A 17,454-nucleotide genomic window follows, 5' to 3' on the forward strand; every position below is an offset into this window, starting at 1 on the left:
CAGATGGCCCCCAGATTAACAGTTATCCCATTCTTAGAGTGTCATCTAGGTAGAAAATGTTTTAGCCCCTCATTATGAGTGGCCTTAAAATTCCAATTTGAGTGCAGACTTGAGTTTGCACTCAAATTGATACTACATGTACCATATATGTGTAGGATTACCACAATTCGTAATTATCAAGGATTTTAAGGTCACTAAGAAATGGAGGCATTAGCCCCTAAACATATTCTAGACTTACAGAGGTGTATGTCGAAAAAGGTATGGAAACACCAGTGTTCAATATTGTTCCCCATTCCACAAGGACCTCCTCAGAATACTAAAGTAATTTTGCATTCCAAAAATAAAGGTACCCAGCATGTGTACCGTGGGTGTTAATGCTCATTGAGGTGAATAATTTCTATGATATTAATCTGGGATTTCAGCCTGTTGGGTACACTGATCTCTGCAACAGATGTGCTGACCCCCTGAACAACATTATTAGAAAGAAAGATTTACTTTTGGATCATGATCAAATGCTTAAGATTTATTAGGTCGAGCCTAGACAGCGCTTGCACTGCCAGGTGATCTGTTGCATGTAATTTGTGGGGTCTGACTCCTCCTACCACTTTGGATTGGCTGTTGTTTGTGTCATTCAAAAATGAAAGCCTGTAAAGCTGATGGCTGGTGCATGTTCCACCTTTTTTGACAATTTAACTCCCATGGAGTATTGCCCCGTGAACGAGCAGCCATCCTCACACTGCTCGTTCAATTTACATTACGCTTGTCTCCCTGTGCCATCTTTGCCCGCCCCACCACTCCTCTTTGTCTCCCTGTGTCATCTTTGCCCACCCCAACACTCCCCCTTGTCTCCCTGTGCTGTCTTTGCCCACCCCCACCCATTTCTCCTTGTCTCCCTGTGCCGTCTTTGCCCGCCCCCACCAGTCCTCTGAGATCGCTACTTTTTTTGGTCTAATTTAAATTAGAAAAATATAGCTGGGCATGGGGAGAGTAAATGATTTGCGCAGATTCACCGAATGTTGAGCTAACACCAAGGATCGAACACGGATCCCCCGCTCTGAATCGGCCATTCTGATTGCTTTTAACCAACCTAACCAATGCATATAAATGACAGCAAAAACTAGCAGGATGAGGGGGTACGCAGGTTTAAAAGAGAGAGGCACGTGCCACTGCTTGCGAGTTCATCATCTTTTTTTTTTTAAGTATTATTTTAAGGTAGAAATGTGGGAAGAAATGTTTTTTCTTCTGTAGTGTGGTCACTGTGTACGTTTGCCTACTTTTGGGCGTTTTCTATGGTTTGTTGCCCTTCTTTTTGTGTTGAGGATTAGACGCTCTGACTCACTATGCTGCCCCTGTTGCCGCCTGTGCATGTTCTGCCAGCGGGGATGCTCCACGGTTCCTGCATGCACGCTGATAAGACCCTGTCTGCCCTGTGGCTATAGAGCGAACACTGCAGGGTGTCAACAAATGCTTAAGTATAGGACCATTCTGACAGATCCTCTCGAGAACTGCTTGTTTTACAAGTATTTACTATTTGATGTTTGCTCAGAGTATCCAGGGAACACAAAAACCTCATATCAGTGCATTGCACAAGGTGGTGATGTGTGCCCCCGTATGTGCAGCACAAATAGTGCCAATATCGGCAACCGTTATCATAGCACACATCAGTACATAACCATAATAAAACACATGACACTGAATGTAAGTGGAGAAATATTGCTGCAGGTTTATTAGCATAATAAATATGCAAACACGGTGGGTTATCTTACGGGCGATCCCAGGGCAGGCCAGCCCCATGCCGCCTGCCCGTCTGATAAGCCTAGAGTCACCATGGCAACGCCAATTGGTGTCTACCAAATGTTGGGAGGGTCCCCCCCCTCCCATCCGTGGACCTCCAGTCCACATGCTTCACCACGCCCCCCCGTGATGGGTGGGCGGAGCATACATGGCAGCCCCCGGTTGCTCAGACCCACAACCGCCTGTCGGTTAGCGGGGCGCCGTAGGTCTTCCAGTGGACACGCTAAAAGATCCCTGGGTATCCTGGCTTCGCACCACACGGTGCTGCTGCATGCTATACCCCTTGGTATGTGCAGACCCTGGATCGCCCTGTAACTCCTCCTGCAACACAAAGTGAAAATTGTTAGAAAAAACCTCCCCCCCCTTTCTTGTCCCTCCAGATGCCGGGTAAGCGGATGGGCGGGCAAGGCAAACGAGCGGACAAGAGGGCGAGGAGAGGGCGGGGACCGAATATGTACCCCCCCCCTTGGCTCCTCCCCGCCGGAAGCAGCTACCTGACTGGGGTCTCCCTAGGTCAAGCCCAGGGACACGACCTCCCACCCTGTGCCTTCCTGTGGCACTAAGGCGGCCGCCCTCAAGGGGGCGGGCCGCTGCGCAACCCCCCCCCCGGGCAGCCTTACATAGTGCCAATATCGGCAACCGTTATCATAGCACACATCAGTACATAACCATAATAAAACACATGACACTGAATGTAAGTGGAGAAATATTGCTGCAGGTTTATTAGCATAATAAATATGCAAACACGGTGGGTTATCTTACGGGCGATCCCAGGGCAGGCCAGCCCCATGCCGCCTGCCCGTCTGATAAGCCTAGAGTCACCATGGCAACGCCAATTGGTGTCTACCAAATGTTGGGAGGGTCCCCCCCCTCCCATCCGTGGACCTCCAGTCCACATGCTTCACCACGCCCCCCCGTGATGGGTGGGCGGAGCATACATGGCAGCCCCCGGTTGCTCAGACCCACAACCGCCTGTCGGTTAGCGGGGCGCCGTAGGTCTTCCAGTGGACACGCTAAAAGATCCCTGGGTATCCTGGCTTCGCACCACACGGTGCTGCTGCATGCTATACCCCTTGGTATGTGCAGACCCTGGATCGCCCTGTAACTCCTCCACAGCCTTGGGAGTGGCCACCGTCACTACCAGGCACCCCACCAAGGTAGACCTATGTACTTACAAACTGCTGCAGCCAAAGCTTCCCCTGGGTCCAGTCGGAAAACATCCATACCAAAACTACAAAGGTGCACTTCATCTCCCTCCAGGCACCCTGTGGACTTGGCGTGTATAAGACCATGCCTGATGAAGCCAAGACCTCTTTGCTCTGCGCAACTGCGCATGGCTCCTGGTAGGCCATCATACCTACAGCATACTGATACCGGGCTTCTCCCAGGTCCAGTCAAAAACAAGTCTACGCCCAACCGGGCCGGCGGCCAGCGTGCACCATCAGGACAGGTTCCCCCAACCTTTCTAAACTCCCCCGTGGATTTGACTGAAATGACCTTAAACCTAAATAGGCGATGGTCCAAAGTTGCCTTTGCCTGGCTAAATAACAATCCCTTTGCCAAGCCACTCCTGCCTGGCAGTGCCCATGCGGGCGGAGGTAAGGGTTGACAAGCCTGCCTTCCTTCCTCTTTCACTCCGTTGGAGTACGCCCATCGTATTCCATCAGTCACCACCAAAAGTAAAGCCTTGCCCTCCCAAAATTCTGCTAGTATACCAGGGAGAGACAGGTCAGAGTGCCCACAGAGGAGAACAACGTGTAAAATGCTTCTCTATTTGAATACTGGCAAAGCCAATTGGTCACCTGCAGATTTATAGCTTAAAGTGTTCCCCCGGTGCTTTCCTTAATCATATGGACCATGGGCCCCTGTTGGAAAGCCACTTCCACAACCTGCATAGCTGCCAGCCAGTGCTGAAGGGCGGGCGAAGTTACCCGGTACTGATGCTCGCAAAGGTACCTGTTTCGTCAAACTCAAGGGCGTGCTACTAAGTGAGCACCAGGCTCCGCCCTAGTACCCAGAGGTCAAACCCAAGCCCCTCCAAGTTCTGCTGCTTCACCTGCCTGTTAACACGAATCCCAGGGCAGACCACCGGCCTATAACCCATGCTTGGCCATGCCTGAGCTAAAATACCTCTGAAAAAACCTGACAACAGGCTAACCACCAGCATTGCGTTCTGAATGTTTCTGACACTGCCAAGAAACATGCGCATAACTAAAGCAACTGGCACCATGCCATAAAAGTAACAATTCAGCCTTCTAAGAAACAAACGTGCCCTTGTGGCGATCAGAGTAGTGCTCCCTCCAAGCCAGCAGCCCTACTCAGGCCACCCGCACCCTCTTGGCCTGGCACAACCCCGCCACCGCTGCCCTCGAGTGCCTGGTCGTGTGAGGCCACAACCTGTGTTTCATCACTGCGTCATACCGGGGTATGATGACCCATCTAACTCTACTGCTGAGTGCCCATTGCACCAAGCAAGTATGCCTTTGCCTGTTCAGAGTCTGGCTGTAAAGTTGGAAGACATTGACCCCCCAGCCCAGGGCGAAGATGGCAGCATTACAGTATCTGGTGCTATAGACGGTCCCCGTACCCTGATGGGACAGAATGCAATTCCCTTGCTCCTGTTGAGCACGAAACCAAAACCAAATGCTCACCCTGGTTTAATAACTTTCTGCTGCTAATCATTTCCTAGCTGAAAGTTGACAAATCCATGTTCTGTAATGGCACTGCTTCGCAGCCTGCACCATTCTGCCCGTGCCGAAAAGACCTTTGTCATGCTGCCTGGCCTCATCAATCTTGCCCTGTTCTAGCAGCGCCCGCTTCAGCCGAGGAGCAAGCAACTCGCCGGTACCCCCAAACTGGCCCTGATGCGAGACAAACCGGGCCAAGGCACAGCAGTGAGTGTACTAACTAATAGCAGGTCTAACAGCGTCAACAGGCATCCTCAGCTTACAATAGGCGTGGTGGAGTGAGGGTATCCTGTGAGAATCAAGATGACAACTTCCCATCTGACCGACCGTGGTGGGAACCACTCCTGCATATTCTAGTACACATGGTCCCAGTTCACATGTCACTGCCTGATGTACGTGCCCTAGGTACATGGTCCCCTTGCATGGCGGACTGCCATTGAGACCCACACCAGTCCCCGATCAGTACCACTATCTGCCTACGCTACAATCTTGCCTGGCCTTCCTTCATGCGCAGCTGTACCACGCGATGATTGCTCTCCTCCGTCACTTGACCTGACCACACCTAGAAATACAAACACAGCGAGAGGAGGCAGCCTGTGACCTGCCCCAAAACCACCATCCCGCATCAAACCGACCCGATGGAAAGACAAGCGCCTAATGCTCTACACCCCTGAAAGACCCAGGAAATAACCCACCGATCAACAATCGAGTAAATAACAACGGACATCCTTTCAGCATCTGAAGGCCTAGCCCCTCTGAAGTAACCTGGGAGCCCAACGCCAGGCCTCAGCACCTGTGGCGTGAGTGATCTTTGCCCACTACCGTGTGAGCCAGGGCCCCCTTTTTTTTTTTTTTTTTTTTTTGGATCACTGAAGCACACGAAAACAACCCTAGCTGTTCCTTGCCGCTAGGTCTTCCTACCCTCAGGAGGCCAAGAACGACCAGGTGACACTAACACTCACTCAACACTATGCGTTCCAAGTCCACTCGGCCTAATTTGCCATTGCAACAAAGCATTGCAACCAGGCCCCCCCCCAGAACCGCTGAGGCAGGAATACTCCCAATCAACCTCCCATCTCACATCAATAATGGCTAGACTAAGCCTCTATGGTGCATAGGATAATGCGACATCATTGTGGCTAACAGGCATATCCTCTTGAAAAATGCCTCCGATCAGGCATGGTAAGGCCGGGTCACCAACACTACTAGCCAAACTTACTAAAGTTTTACACTCCCAAGCCCTTGCAGTGTAAATAATATTAGAATCAGAAGGCGCATGGGATACCTACGGGCCCCGAGCCCATCCCGAGAAGGATGTGCATTACCAACAGTGAGAGCCGTAGTCATTACTGGTGACCCAGGCAAGGTCAGGCAGATCATTGCTTCACCAGGTCTATTTACAACATTTACTGCGAACCTGACTGATCACCATTCATGGCGTGAATCTATGCACATTGAGAAATACATTTCATTAGAAGTATGTGAACGCAAAGGTGTTGAAACGTTAAACCTGACTCCAGCGACCTGACATCCTGCGCACGTCATCTCATCCCTATATTTACTACACACGGGCACTACCTACAACAAGCCCCTCTATTGGGCCCGGGAGTGGCAAGTGCGGCCCCAGTTTTTTTTTTTTTTTTTTTTTTTTTGGATAGTTGCCTCCGTAACTTAAGCAACAACTGTAGCTCCGATGTGCATGTAATTGTTCCGGAATGATGAGACTGTAAATCCTAATCAGTCACTTAGAAGTTGCATCTCCATTACAACAGTCTACCAAACTACACTTTATCACTGCATTGTCCCGACCGCAGGAGAAACCGCGCTGAGACCAGGCAAAAGCCAAGCTCCTGGACTGTTTTCGCTATTCACCAGTTTTTAATTTGTAAATGAATGTGTGCCTGTGCACGTGCCGCTGCTCAGAAACCCGCGTCCAGCGCTAGCACGTTTCCACAGCCCAGGCTGCTTAGACTGATTAAAATTATCCATAACTGGTGCCCGCATCCACGCACACAATGCTGCTGGATATATGGATGAAATGCGCTCATGGCGAGCCCCGGCACCTGGACTGCAAGGCACGCGGACAGGAGGGGCGCCCAAGCCAGGCGAGGTCCCCCCCTCAACCGGATAGAACTGGAGGTGCCGGGGGTAAAACCCGGGGCCGGCCTAGGTGTTGGTGGCGCCTTGTGCAACCATGTTTGTTGGCACCCCCAACGCCACCTTCACCACGCATTCTCTCACTAGCCCCCTTTAACAGTGACCAAGTCTCCCTAACCACACTCAGCTGCATTGAATTAGTATATAGCGACACTCCTACCCTTGTAGAGTGTCCGAACACTTTGCATCGCACACACATTACGCAGAGCCAATAATTCATATGCGTGTGAATCGGTGTATCACAAATGTTACCTAAGCCAAAGGACTCAAGGTGTATGAGTCTCATGTCATCCCTACTGGTAGGCAATATAGTTAAAGGATGTTTAGTGCAGAAAATCACATGCTCAGAGTCGCGTTCTGGCCCAATTACCTGTTTTGCCACAATAATCAATGTTCTAATAATGTATGCTTTGCAAATAACCAAAGGATGCCTCTTTTGAAAACAGTGACCTGCTGACCTATTTACATCATACGCACTCTGTAATCTACTTGGCACACGTTCTATGCAGCAGGCAAATTAACCCTCTGCACGAACTTCACCGAAGTCAAAACCTCAACTATACAAATCCTGCTCGCTCTCCAGGAAGAAAGAATCACACGCCTTGTCCTGATATTATTTATGTGAGGCCTGGAATCGCCGCGGGGGTGAACGGAGCATCCGGTGCTTCAAGAAGCGAAATAAACTTCCAAACCCGGCACCCCCCAAGACAAGCACTTGGTGCGCTGGGCCCCGGTGCACCGCCCTACCTAACAGCAGGCCAATTGCTTATTCACTTAATCTCCACAGCCGTTTTGGCCCCGATGCTCCTAATGCCAGCCATCTCTGTATTACAATAATTGTCCTGTTCTTGCTAACACTCCTAGAAATTGCAGTGGCCATAATCCATGCTTACGTCTTCGTCCTTCTATTAAGCCTCTATTTACAAGAAAACGTCTAATGGCACACCAAGCACACGCCTATCATATAGTAGACCCAAGCCCTTGACCCCTCACAGGAGCCAATGCAGCCCTTCTCCTAACCTCCGGCTTAGCAATATGGTTTCACTTTGGACCAATAACCTTAATAACACAGGGAATTATACTATTAACCATACTCCAGTGCAGACGAGACATCATTCGAGAGGGCACATTTCGGGGGCACCACACCCTCCTGTACAAAAAAGGGGCTTCGATACGGAATAATCTTGTATATTACATCAGAGGTCTTCTTTTTCTTATGGGTTTTTTGAGCATTTACAACTCTAGCCTTGTATAGGCTGAGGAACAAAAAGTCCTCCACTACTAGCCGGCCCCATACAATGCGACTCACCCCAGCGTAAGTGGTAGGCATGGATTGTCTGAATACGAACCAAAAGTGGAGTGCGAGTGGAGCCCCACGCTAACCCAGCAGAGCCCTGCCTCGGGGGCCGCCCCCCCCCCGGGTGGTAACCCGCGCTCAGGTCGTTATCCACTACCACCCCCGCGCGGGAGGGCCCTGGCACCCGGATGTGTGGGACCGCCAGCGCTGCTCACGGCCCGCCACCCAGAGACCACGCTCCACGTGCGCAACAGGCCGCCCCACCTCAAAACAATATGCCTAAATAACTAATTTCAGGAGATTCACATAAGGATTGTGACAACATCCACACGCTATCGCGTTCCAAACAATTACAATTATAAGGGCGGCCCTGTGTCATTCTCCGCCTGCCGTGTGCAAACCAATTTGTAGAGCCCCCGAATATGTAGGACACATGCATATTCCACCTTAAGTTATAGGGACGATGTCAATATGGCACACTTCTACAAGACTAGTGAACGCTCTCGTTCATAAACACTACCTACGATGGACATCGGAGTCCATCACATGAGCTTGCAACAGCCGTGCACACTACCCGGATCTAAAACAGACCAGCAAGAAAAGCAGTCTGCTGGACAGCCCGGTGCGGATCGTTAAGGATAATGACAACCCAGAGATGAACTAAAGAACACAGGGCGGATAGAGGCCTACTCATGGACTGCCGCAGTCCTGCCCCTTCTCTCCTATAGTCCTCCGAACGCTTCTTCCACTCTCAAACTTGACCCCCGTCACTTCCATAAAAGTGCAAGGCCCAGGAGCCCTTCTGGCGCCATCTCAGTAAGATCCCGGCTCACGCGGTTACTCACAGGCATGTTTGCGCAGACACAGCCGCTGCTAGCAACGGCGTCAGGGCAGCGCGGGTTATTCCCAATGGTGCCACTGCTAACTACGCAGGGGGCCTACAACAAAAGCACTCGAACCTGCACCGATGTAGCACCCGCGCTCAATGGGCCTGCACTCACACTCCCCCTCCAGCGCTCAGAGCCCTTGACAATCCTGCGCCATCGCCGCATCTTGGCGTGGGGGGGGGGGGGGGAGGGTCACCTTTTTAAAATGGGCGCACCCATTTGCAACCTTAATCAATGTTCAAATAATGTACGCTTTGCGGTGTATCTGCAGTTCTATACGAACGTGTGTAGCTCACTGTTGAGTATTAGGACTAATATAAATTGCGAGTAACAAAAGGAGGCCTCCTTTGCAAATAGTAACCAGCTGACCTATTTACATCATACGCACTCTGTTATATACTTGGCACACGTTCTTTGCAGTAGGCGTATTAACCCTCTGCACGAACTTCACAGAAGTCAAACCCCCCAACTATCCAAAATCCTGCTCGCTCTCCAGGAAGATAATTAATCACACCAGTAATCTTGACAATTATGTGAGGCTTGCTCATTGCCGCGGAAAGAAAGAAACGCAGCATCCGGTGCTTCAAAAGGAATACTAACTTACAAACTCGGAGCCCCCAAGAAGCCAGGACTCGCTGCGATGCCTTAAATCTGGCCCTGCCGGGGCCTTCCACACGCAATCGAAGAGCTCTACCAACTGAGCTACCCCCATTCGCATTATGACCCGAGCAGCGCGAGACAAATTCATTTGTAGGGGGTGCTACACTAGTCGCAACAGACTCACCGATGTGCTAACACTGGTCCCCGCACCGAAATCGGCAGGCCAAGCTGAAGTGCCACATCCACTCGTGCAACCCGGTGCCACAGCGCAGCGCCGGAGTACGTCATCCAGGCGCTTGGCGCGATACAATTCACACTAACCTCGCTGTCCCCAACGCAGACGGCGGCGAGGGACTCGGACGACCGGCAAGGCAAACGAGCGGACAAGAGGGCGAGGAGAGGGCGGGGACCGAATATGTACCCCCCCCCCTTGGCTCCTCCCCGCCGGAAGCAGCTACCTGACTGGGGTCTCCCTAGGTCAAGCCCAGGGACACGACCTCCCACCCTGTGCCTTCCTGTGGCACTAAGGCGGCCGCCCTCAAGGGGGCGGGCCGCTGCGCAACCCCCCCCCGGGCAGCCTTACAAAACTGCAGGGTTGAAAGCGCCACTCTGCCCAGCGTAAACAGGGCCGGTCTGACTGAACATTCAGGGACACCTGCTGACGTTACAGACGAGTGGAAACAGTGATTGTAGACTCTGTAGGAGACGTGAGTAAGCCCAGATTTTAGCAGGGGTATTAACGAAAGGCGATCCTTCAAGGAGGTATTTTGGGAGCTGGAGGGTTAACGTGGCAGAGGGGCCGAAATTCGCTCCCCACTGTGTTTGCAACGCAGCAGTCATGCCCAAGACGTGAGGCGTTAAATTATACCCTAAAAAGTGTTGGCTGGTGATTGGCAGCAGGAGATAAAATGGCCACGGGTCAGAGCAGGTTACAGCCGCCAACCCGTCCCAGTATCTAAAGCTGAGTGAGATGGCGAAGAGCCACTTTATTTACAGGAAGCCTAAAACAAGAGCAAATAATCAGATAATGATGTTAACAGTGTGGGAAGTTGCGAGGTCTGTGGAGTTACAACCTCGCATTTGTGTTTTTTCAAAGTTCGGGAGTTTCGTAAAGTGGGATGCAACCAAAGTTTAAAACAAAACAAGCATTTGCAATGCAATAGGTCTCGCATTATAAAAGTGTGAGCAGTTGGCATTGTTAATAATAATGCAACACTAGCTATTGGCATTGTAAATGATAATGCCATTTATTTATGTGTTTGTTTTATAAAATAGATTAAAAAGGCATTGTCATGAACAATGTCAATAGCTGAAACTTTTGCAAATGCGAGACCTATTGCATTGCAAATGCTTGTTTCAGTACAGCAGGCTTTAAAAAAAGTTTTAGTCACTACTCAAAATGAAATCCATTTTATCAGCATTGCCAGTGCTCCTTTATGTTTAATGCCCTAAATGAAACACAATGTTCTAAGCAGATTGCTAAACAGCATCTCCAGCCCCGATCACAATGTCTCACTTCATGTTGGACAGTGGGCATCCTGTTTTTATGCAGTGCCAAGACGGGGTGAACTAATGCACAGACTGAGGTCTGTCAGCCTCCGAGGCTCAAAGCATTCCTTGCAACAGTCCGCTGTGTCAAGGTATTGCCATGTGTACAGCACACACTCCGCTACAACAAGGGGTTTCAAAGTTGGGGGTGACTTCACAAACTTTCCCAAGGTGTTCATCGTGTTTGGTGACAGCGTATTTATGCTGACAGCCAGAAAACGGTTTGTGGTTGTGTGTGTGGCTGTGTGTGGGTGTTGTGATTGTGTGTGTAGTAGTGTGTGTGTTGTGGTTGCGTGTGTAGTTGTGGTTGTGTGTGTGGATGTGTGTTTCTGTTATTGTGTGTGCTTGTGTGTGGTTGTGTGTGTGGTTCTGTGTTATTGTGGTTGTGTGTTTGTGTTATTGTGTGTGGTTGTGTTTGTGTGTGTGGTTGTGTGTGGGTGTGGTTGGGTGTGTGTGGTTGTGGTCGTGTGTGGTTGTGTGTGGTTGTGGTTGTGTTTGTGGTTTTGTGTTTGTGGTTGTGTGTGTGGTTGTGTGTTTGTGTTATTGTGTGTGTGTGGTTGTGTGTTTGTGTTATTGTGGTTGTGTGTGTTTGTGGTTGTGTGTGGTTGTGTGTGTGTGGTTGTGTGTGTGTGTGTGGTGGTGTGTGTGTGTGTGTGGTTTTGTGTGGTTGTGTGTGTGTGGTTGAGTGTGGTTGTGGTTGGTTGTGTGTTGTGGTTGGGTGTGTGTTGTGGTTGGGTGTGTGTTTGTGTGATTATGTGTGTGTTATTGTGTGTGTGGTTTTGTGTGTGTGGCTGTGGGGTTTGTGTGTGGTGGTGTGTGTGTGTGTGGTTGTGTGTGTTTGTAAGTGGTTGTGTTTGTGGTTTTGTGTGTGGTTCTGTGTGTGTGTGTGGTTGTGTGCTGTTGTGGTTGTGTGTGTAGTTGTGGTTGTGTGTGGTTGTGTGTTTGTGTTATTGTGTGTGTGTGTGCTTGTGGTTGTGTGTGTGGGTGTGGGGGGGGGGTGGGTTGTGGTTGTGTGTGTTGTGGTTGTGTGTGTGTTTGTGTTATTGTGTGTGTGGTTGTGTGTTTGTGTTATTGTGTGTGTGGTTGTGTGGTGGGGTTTGTGTGTGTGTATGGTTTTGTGTGTGTGGTTGTGTGGTGGGGTTTGTGTGTGTGTATGGTTTTGTGTGTGTGTTTGTGGGTGTGTGGTTGTGGGGTTTGTGTGTGTGGTTGTGGGGTTTGTGTGTGGTTGTGTGTGGTTGTGGGGTTTGTGTGTGGTTGTGGGTGGTTGTGGTTGTGTGTGTGAGTGGTTGTGGGTTGTTGTGGTTGTGTGTGTGAGTGGTGTGTGTGTGTGTGTGGTTGTGTGGTTGTGTGGTTGTGTGTGTGTGTGTGGTTGTGTGTGTGTGTGGTTGTGTGTGTGGTTGGTTGTGTGTTGTGGTTGTGTGTGGTTGTGTTTGTGTTATTGTGTGTGTGGTTATGTGTTTGTGTTATTGTGTGTGTGTGGTTGTGTGGTGGGGTGTGTGTGTGGTTGTATGTGTGTGATTGTGTGTGTGTGTGGTTGTGTGTGTGGTTGTGGTTGTATGTGGTTGTGTTTGTGGTTTTGTGTGTGTTTGTGGTTTTGTGTGTGGTTCTCTGTGTGTGTGGTTGTGTGTTGTGGTTGTGTGTGTGTGTGTGTGTGGGGTGTGTGTGTGTGGTTGTGTGTGTGTGCGTGCAATCCTAATCAAAACACAATGGCACAGACTTTAGTTTCATTAGACCTGAGGAACCGTACATAAGAGATGAAGAATTGTTATCGGTAACGGACCCACTAGGCCTCCAGTCAAGTAATAGTGGTCATGAACGTTATAAATTAAAAACAACGAAACGGAAAAATTAACAATCTCATCACTCACCCACTTGAGGGTCTCAGAAGGAGCCTAGATCCCGCTTGGACTCAGAATCTCTCAGGTGCAACAAAGCCCCTTTGGTACAGAAAGATAGGGTGGATAACCCTGGCTCAGTGGTTAACAACGAAAAGTCCACCTTTGACACACCAGTCATGAACTTACAGATACAGAACTGGTGGTCGGTCATTGACACCACACTAACAACCATGGGCTAGGTGGCAATGGTGCATGCTGACTAAATGGACTCTCAGATTGTAATATTACAGTCCCTGGCAAAGAACGTGAAGAAGATAGAATCGCGACTGGATAATCTAAATTCTTTCATAATGAACGCCCAGTTACAGACTGACAAGGAGCGCTGTTATTGCTCACTTCTCCTCGAAAAAATCTCTGCATTCCCTGAAATAAATGTCGAATCTTCTCAGAGAATATAAAGTAACATACATCATAACAGCAATGAAAGGCCCCTTCCCCGTTCCTCATCAAAAAGTTGACCAAATACGGTTTTTGGTGTCAGTTCCCCCGGGGCACAAGCAGGCATGCACTTCTGTCAGGACAGCTGGTCGGAGCAAAAAAGACAGAAGTGGATGCCTGCTTGTGCCCTGGGGGGACTGACCAAAAAAAAAAACACACAAAGGGAAACAAGGGATATCCAAGGATAAATATGAAGGAATCGCCAAATGGGTGGTGACGCGGATGTCAAAAACCACGCACAATAATGGAGGTGGACAAAGAGGGTGAGAGCCTTCTCCGTCTGAAGCAGACCGCTCTGATGCTGGAGAGGACGAAGCGAAGCGCATGAGCCCCGCAGACACTGCGCAGACTCCGCGTACATTTTAAGAATGGAAGGCATAGACGAGAAAGCGGATGAAGGAAGGATGAAAAAAGTAAGGAAGGTTGTAAAGAAGGAAGGGAGGAGAGCAAAGGATATACGGTGAAGGCAGATTAAAAGGAGAGGAAGGTAGAGGAGAAAGGGTAGGAAAGTAAGAAGCAACAAGTGGCGTTGAAGGTGAATCACTGAAAACAGTGGGTGTGCCGGCAGAGGAGGCTGGGTCTGCGCAGCAAAGCCCCGAAAGTGAAAGTGATCGTGATCGCGATCAAAGCGGCCGAGAAAGTGAAAGTAAGCAGTGCAAGCGCGCGCCCGCGCACATGCACTGTAGCTCTAGGCTGGCCTGGTAGCACTTTTTGAAGCCCATATTCAAAATGTCTCTTCGAGCCTTTGGCTCGCGAGACCTAAAAATCGGAGTAGCTTTGGTGCGGCATAGCAGCAGGAAATTATCCACTCAAAAGCAGCCATATGCCTTGCCTCTTGCTCTGAGCAATCGACCACTCACAAACATTTTCTCTTGCCTCAACATCCACCATTTCCCGCAATACTTTTCCCCACACCCAACATTTATTTCAAGCACCCTGAATCCCCAGCCACACTCTCCCCTCTACCAGCCTCCCTGGCACCTCTCATAGGTGATAGCAGGAGGGTGAAGCTTCAATCCCCTCATTTTTTGCTCCTGGATGTCCTGCCCAAGCTTATCATATCAAATAGTGAAGGACTTGGCTAACAAAGAGGGCCACTATGAGTAAATACATTATACATTAAAAGGTATTGGCTAATGCCAGACCTAATTACAACTATAGCATATATAATTTTACTAACCTCAAAAGGATTTTGCTAATGCCACACCTGAGAACAAATGGCTTGCGTCTTTATGACCAATCGTTACGGACTTTCAGCCAGCCCTTTCCATCCATTGGTCTTATGGTGTATCATTCATATTTTAATTACACCCACTAAAACATGGAGCCAACTTCAGACATTGGCTAAATTCACTGCGAGTGACGGCTCTTTCACAAGGAGCATATTCTTTTTTTGTTATGAAATTGGGTGTGGTTACAAGCAATTAATAAATGCCATCATAGCATACAGGTACAACTATAAACATTTCATCAGTGCGAAAACCCAGCAGCCCATTTCTTATTTGTAGTGAAATACTCATAGTCAGCGATGAGTTCAGCTGGAATTTATTGTGGAAAAGCTACACAGCAGACAGGAGAGGTAGGCGACGACACATCCAGCCCCAACAGCTCTCATTACCATTTTTGAATGTCAGAACTCAACAACAAAGCAACTAGGCAACCCATCAACATTCTATGAGGAGAATAGAATAACATGGAACAGTAAGATGCTGTAACACTAAAGTAATACTGTAAAGAGAGTATAACATTATTAAGACACCTTTCCCTTTATTTCCTTTAAACCTCAGGATGGCAGCCTCGGTTTCATATATGTGACAGAGAAGTGTCCACCACTCACATCTGACTATCTGAATAATCCATTCCGGCAGTGGAGATAACTACAGAGACTCAGGGGCCAGCCTCGCGTTTGAATCCCAACATAATAAACCCTTATAGAGAACTGAGCATCTAGTGATAGGTGCCGGGATAACAGCAGGGTAATCTCAAACCTGTAGCTATTTAAATGCACACAGCTGGTAATCATATGGGTAACATCTGCTGCATGCAGCCACACGTCGGGCACCTGCTCCTGTTGTTAGTGTTAATGTTAGCCCACTTATCAATCTTCTCTGATGTGTAGTACAACATTCAAAGGAGCTCCAGCCCTTGGCTTTGCCCCCAATTATTTCCAAAACCTACAACTCCGAGAGTGCACCATGTTCTTAAATGCAAGCCCAGCACTGGATGCATTGTGCTGTGTCAACATCGGGCGATTTGGCATCCCACCCAGTAGCAAAGGGCAGCATTTTTCATCACGTCTATGCATGCCTTTTACGGGGCTTGTGACCGCTCTCAGGGAATGTTGCTAACCTTGTGGATGATTGCCAAGACGTGATCTGGAATGCTGCACGGAGGTGCGCAAAGTTCAAATGTAATAATGCAGTTTTATTGCTGACGAGGAGGAAAGTAAAGGAACAAATCCAGACTTGGAGAAACCACTATTTACTAGATGAGGTGTGGATTGCTGGCGAAACCCCAGTGTCACCACATTATAATAACTATAGTGCTGTTTAAAAATAACATTAGGCATGTGGCCCTGGGAGCGTCCTTGCAGGCTGATGGGAAAATCTTTATTACTGTTGGCAATGTTTGTGTCCCCTGCCCCGCTTGTTCCCCACACACCCCCCTGCGATTGGCACCAGTTGCATGTTTTCTAACCATCGCCCGCTCTCTTATCTTGCTTCACTGCTGCTCACTGTTGAAAAAAACTACTGTTTGAAACTGAACTACCATATTTTCCACAAACACACTGTAATTTAATTCTCTCTATCTAGATTTTCTCCTAAAAACTTTACATTTTCGCATGTTTATGCTCATGGTGCATATGAATTCCCCGTAACACCAGTAATTTATCTATTGCACAGCAGCATCGCATTCCAACAGTCTATCCTTTTTGTCGTGATTTATGACTTCAAGCCACAATGCTAAGTGGTCTTCTCAGACTGATTTAAAACTCCCCAGTCCTGTGTTGTAAATGGGCGGGGGAGGGGTGCATTTTCTCGTTTCTACTCCATTTCACTAATCCTGCAGTTTTGTTAACTGCAGAAGAGACTATAAATATTTCACTCCCATGATTGATACCGCAAGTCTCTAACTTTTTATGTTAGGTACTATGATTTTTTTTATTTTTCATAGAAGAAAAGCTTATTGCATTCCTAGAAGGAGAGCTACTATGTGTTTCAACTTTTACTATAAGCAATCTCTGTACTGCACTTCTCCTATGTTCACAAAGGTGCTATGTCATATTTGACTCCTATGTTGTTTTTTGGTTCATTGTGACTTAGAGTGATGCCTTCCTGCACCCATCGAGGAGTCTTTGTGTCCAGTTGACTCTCTTTCCTTGTAAATGCAACAGTATGGCTTGGTTTCCTTCACAACTCTTCTGCCTATTCTCTAAGTTGCACGAGTTTGTGCAGCAGAAGTTACATACCTGCATGTCTTCTGCCAGTTTACAGGCCTGTACTTAACGTTGCTCAAATGTTACAGCATTATCTCAGTGCTGCAGCTGTGTCTCTGTTCCCAGTGGTATTTCCCCATTCTTAGTCCTTTAGGTAGTGCTGCAGCTGTGCCTCTGTTCCCAGTGGTAATTTCTCATTCTTCGTCCTCTAGCCAGTGCTGCAGCTGCTTCTCTCGTCCAAGTGGTAATTCCTCATTTTAAGTCCTCTAGTCAGTGCTGCTAACTGCTTCTCTGGTCTCATCTGTAATTCCTCGTTCTAAGTCCTTCAGACAGTGCTGCAGCTGCTTCTTTGTTCCCAGTGGTAATCTCTATTCTTAGTCCTCTAGGCAGTCCTGCTGCTGCGTCTCTGTTCCCAGTGGTGATTCCTCATTCTGAGTTCTCTAGACAATGTTGCTAGCTGCTTCTCATGTTCCGTAAGTAATTCCTCATTCTAAGTCCTCTACACAGTGCTGCTACCTTCTTCTATGTTCCCAGTGGTAATTCCTAATTCTAAGACCTCTAGGCAGTGCTGCTGTGTCTCTGTTCATACATCCACTACACTCCAAAACAAAACACATAGGCAAAAGACATTATCATTTACAGCACCAATAGCTCTAACTCTAACAAATACGAGACCTATTGCATTGCAAATGCTTGTTTTTAAGAATGCTGT

At 48.6% G+C, this 17,454-nt stretch overlaps 1 protein-coding gene across 4 annotated transcripts in view; it reads left to right on the top strand.

Moving 5' to 3' along the window:
- Positions 1-17,454, top strand: part of TRIM56 (tripartite motif containing 56) — a 132,699-nt gene that overhangs the window by 107,811 nt on the left and 7,434 nt on the right. The window lies entirely within an intron of this gene.

Source organism: Triturus cristatus, chromosome 12 (assembly GCF_964204655.1).
Source record: "Triturus cristatus chromosome 12, aTriCri1.1, whole genome shotgun sequence".
Classification (NCBI taxonomy): domain Eukaryota; kingdom Metazoa; phylum Chordata; class Amphibia; order Caudata; family Salamandridae; genus Triturus; species Triturus cristatus.